Source organism: Piliocolobus tephrosceles, unplaced genomic scaffold, assembly GCF_002776525.5.
Source record: "Piliocolobus tephrosceles isolate RC106 unplaced genomic scaffold, ASM277652v3 unscaffolded_9661, whole genome shotgun sequence".
Lineage (NCBI taxonomy): Eukaryota > Metazoa > Chordata > Mammalia > Primates > Cercopithecidae > Piliocolobus > Piliocolobus tephrosceles.
The window spans coordinates 1-4,637 of NW_022337231.1; the positions used below are offsets into that span (position 1 = coordinate 1).

A 4,637-nucleotide genomic window follows, 5' to 3' on the forward strand; every position below is an offset into this window, starting at 1 on the left:
ATAGTGAATGCCTATCACATGGTTCAAAAACCAAACAGTATTCAAGATATTCAGAGAAAAGACTTACTCCCACCCTTTGCCCGCTACCCTCTTACAGGTTACATAGTGAGACGGGGTTTCACCATGTTGGCCAGGCTGGTCTCAAACTCCTGACCTCAGATAATCCACCCTCCTTGATCTCCCAAAGTGCTGGGATTACAGGCATGAGCCACCGCACCGAGCCCACTTTTATCCTTTTATTAAAATATCTTTCCAAAATTTAAACATATCAAATATAAAAATATATTTTAATTCTACCCCCTCGCCAGTTTTTACCCTAAAGATAACACACAAATGATACTGTTCTGCAATTTTTGAAAATCTTCCACATCAGAATATAGTGTCCTCATTCATTTTTTCTACTATGAGGAAGTGACACAGTTTAATTTTTCTCTTATTGGTGAACATCAGGTGATTTCTAGTCCTTTCCTATTGCAAGTGAGGCTGCAGCAGGAACTCTGTACCCATGTGGATCCACACAGGTGCAGACAGATCTGTAGGATCTGTTCCTGATAGTCTCAATGGAGTAGTACTTTTGTGCTCTCCCACCAGCAATGTCTGAACGTGCCTCCTGCCCCACCAGTACAGAGTACCTCTCAAGCTTCCTGGATATGTTTGCCACTTCAATAAAGAAGAAGATGGCTGGGTGGGGTGGCTCATGGCTGTAATCCCAGCACTTTGGGATGCCCAGGCGGGCAGATCACTTGAGGTCAGGAGTTCGAGACCAGCCTGACCAACATGGTGAAACCCCATCTCTACTAAAAGTACAAAAATTAGCTGGGCATGGTGGTGCAGCATCTGTAATCCCAGCTACTCAGGAGGCTGAGGCAGGAGAATCGCTTCAACCCGGGAGGTAGAGGTTGCAGTGAGCTGAGATCGTGCCACTGTACTCCAGCCTGGGTGACAGAATGAGACCCTGTCTCAAAAAGAAACTAAATAAAATGAGGAAGATTATGAATGAGGCTGAGCATCTTTTCATATGTTTAAGAGCCATTTGTTTTTCCTTTACTGGAATGACCTATTATTTCACCTTCTCTGGCAATTTTTCTTTCCAAACAATTGATTTTTAGGAGCTCTTTATATATTAGGGAGATAACATGTCAGAGAATGGGATCACTTTGTTTTTAAAATGATTTTTAAAGAAGAAGACAAAAACTATATCTGGTCACCTTTCATATGTACCTAGGCCCTTCTGTGGGGCCTCACCTAGAGCAGTCACAGAAATGTCCTTGGGCAAAGGATGGGTTTTCCTGAGAACTTCTTTGTCCTTGTTAAGTGGGACCATCACCTCTTTCTCTCCCACAGGGCTATGGCATGGCATACACTGTCCACAAGTGGTCAGAGCTCAGCTGGGCCAGTCACTGGGTCACTTTTGGATGCTGGATCTTCTACCGTCTCATAGGCTGAGGCACATCTGTGGACCCTCATAACCCTCTTAAGACCCCTCTCAGGGTGCCACTGATGGGGGATGAGGGAAGGCCCTCTCTCTACTCCCTGACCCCCTCCATCCTTGACCCCCAACACCTCAAGACACACACACACACACACACACACACAAATCACACCATTTCCATGCCTGTCAATCCCCACCCCACCACAAGGCGGGAAGGGGGTGGTCCCTGTTGGGGCCTAGGGGTGGGGGATGCTTGGGGAAACAGAGAGGGGGAGATCCAGGGCCTCCTCGCCTTCCTTCTTCCTTTTTATATACAATTTGTTATTGTCAAATAAAAGTAGGAAATATACAGTAGGCTTCTTCTTCACTGCTCAGAGGCGAATAGGAGTGAGTGAGGAAGGGGACACAGCATGGATAAAGGTTTGGAAGCTGGAAACCATGAGGAGAGAGCAGACTGTGATTGGTTCATGGTTAGTTTGTGATTGTTTGATTAGATGAAGAGCCTGAAGATGGCAGGATCCTGGTCCTGCTTGGTTTGATTAGGGCAGGGACAGATTGCATAGTTCGATGTGGGGGAGGCCTGACTGGCTGGAAAACTGAAGGATCCCCATTCTGATTGGTTGCTCTGAGTGGGACACAGAGGAGAGAGAGCAAGAGAGATGAAGGGGGTTGGTGCCTATTTGTCCTTAGGACTGAGGGTTGTGGGTTCTAATTGGATGGGAGGTCTGGGATGGGTCTGGATTCTGATTGATTGCTCCATCTGGGGGCCCACTAGTGGTTAGGCGTTTGATTGGCTTTTTAGAACTGGCACACGGAGATTGAGGGTCTTCATGCCAATTGGTCAGTAGGACTGAGAGGCCTGGGTTCTGATTCGTTCTTCTGACTTGAGGTCGGGAGAAGAGAGAATGACCGCTGCTATTAGGACTGAGGAGTTCTGAGCACTGAAGAGCTGGGGAGGGGGTGGTTGCAGTGTATAGCATGTGATCTGCCTGTAACAGTTTCTTTGCATCATGCTGAGGGTTACTCTACTTAGAAAAGGGCGGAGGTGAAAGGATGCAACGCAACGCTAATTTCACCAGCGGAAGAAGAGGATACACACCTTAATGAGTCCCTGTTTTGATCGACTGATAAGGGAATGAGGAAATTGAAGCCAGGACTCGATGCAGAGTGGTTACGGATCCAAAACGCCCACTAACCTTGGCCCGCCCCAGTCTCCACCCCAAACCTGACTCAGGTGAAAATGGCGCCACGCGTGGGGGCGGGGCCGGCGGCACACAGAGAGTGCCCATTGGTTGGGAGCGGCACAGGCCGTCTTCTTCGCTTCACCATTGGCCCGCTCCGTCAGGCAAGAGAACCCAAGAGGGGATGAGACCGAACTGGGGATGTGACAGAGCGCGAGAGCCAGCCTGGAAAGGTCCCGGAGCCTGTGTGGGAGGCCGCTGCCGTCGCGCGGCTGGGTGAGTGCCCTCCACCCGGCCCCCTGCTCCCTCCCCTAGCTCTCCCCGGCTATGCGGCCAGCCCTTGGCGTGCCAGCGCGAGACCGTTTGCCACCCTCCCCCCCCGCCCCAATCGCCCTCTGGCGCCTACGCTAGACACCCAGCTACCGCACGGTTGTCCGGACGACAGAAAAACCGCCTTCTCATTGGGCAGCGGGATTGGAGGGTTCTGGTTCGGATTGGTGGGCTTTGTGTTCCGTTCTAGCGCTGCACGCCAGACACCGCCCTTTCAACATCTGTCTTTTCCGTGCAGGTTGACGGCGTTGCATGCTCTCGCGGGGAGGCTCTGGCTTTCCAAACGCTGGCACGGAGGGTTGTAGTTCTGATTCGCTTTCTTTCCTCTGTCCCCCAAGCCGCAGTTTTCAGAACTACGTGGGGGAGGGAATAGCTTTTTGTTAAACGGTGCAAGACGCTGACCTGTGCAACGGGACCACGCCTGGTTCCTGTGTCTCTTACCAAACTGTGACCCCGGAGCACAGGACTGGGTTTGGTGGTCGTGAGCATTTTGTGACCCTTGAATGAAGACACCAGGCCTGGTATTGTATATCCCTCGCCAGACTGACCAGGGAGAGCTGGGATCAGGTATTGTTCCCATGTGCCTCCCAACAGACTTTGACCCCTGAGGGCTGAGACCGGGACTATTTCTACCACATCATAATATGGCTCCTAGAGGGCTGGAACAAGCTTTCAGTCTTTCTGTGGCCTTATATTTCAGTTATGTTCTTTTTCTTTTCTTTTTTATTTTGATACAGAGTCTTGCTCTGTCGCTCAGGCTGGAGTGCAGTGGCCTGATGTCGGCTCACTGCAACCTCCGCCTTCCAGGTTCAAGCGATTCTCCTGCCTCAGCCTCCTGAATAGCTGTAACTACAGGCGCACTCCACCACACCCGGCTAATTTTTGTATTTTTTTTTTTTTTTTTTTTTTGAGACGGAGTCTCGCTCTGTCGCCCAGGCTGGAGTGCAGTGGCCGGATCTCAGCTCACTGCAAGCTCCGCCTCCCGGGTTCCCGCCATTCTCCTGCCTCAGCCTCCTGAGTAGCTGGGACTACAGGCGCCCGCCACCTCGCCCGGCTAGTTTTTTGTATTTTTTAGTAGAGACGGGGTTTCACCGTGTTAGCCAGGATGGTCTCGATCTCCTGACCTCGTGATCCGCCCATCTCGGCCTCCCAAAGTGCTGGGATAATTTTTGTATTTTTAGTAGAGATGGGGTTTCACCATGTTGGCCAGGCTGGTCTTGAACTCCTGAGCTCCAGTGATCCACTCGTCTTGGCCTCCCTAAGTGCTGTGATTACAGGCGTGAGCCACCACGCCAGGCCTTCTTTTTTAGAGGCAGAGTCTCAGGCTGGAGTGCAGTGATGTGGTCACTGCTCACTCCAGCCTTGAAGTCCTGGGCTCAAAGCGATCCTCCTGCCTCAGCCTACCTACTAGGTGGGACTACAGGCGTTTGTCACCACACCCAACTGATTTTATTTTTTTAGAGAAAAGAGTTTCGCTAAGTTGCCCAGGCTGGATTTGAATTCCTGGCTTCAGGTGCTGCTCCTGCATCAGCTTCCCAAAACACTGGAATTACCAGCCACAGTGCCTGGCCTTTAGTCATGGTCTTAAAACAGAATGTAGGCCGGGTGCAGTGGCTCACACCTGTAATCCCAGCACTTTGGGAGGCCGAGGCGGGTGGATCACGAGATCAAGAGATCGAGACCATCCTGGCCAA

General features: G+C 51.0%; 1 long non-coding RNA gene across 1 annotated transcript in view; it reads left to right on the top strand.

The window, feature by feature from the left end:
* The first annotated feature begins 1,322 nt into the window (after window positions 1-1,322).
* Window positions 1,323-4,637, top strand: part of LOC111533508 — a 4,011-nt gene continuing 696 nt past the window's right edge. The window contains exons 1-2 of the long non-coding RNA XR_002728889.3: window positions 1,323-2,666; window positions 2,778-2,889. This is a non-coding gene — a long non-coding RNA (uncharacterized LOC111533508). The remainder of the gene's footprint in view (window positions 2,667-2,777; window positions 2,890-4,637) is intronic.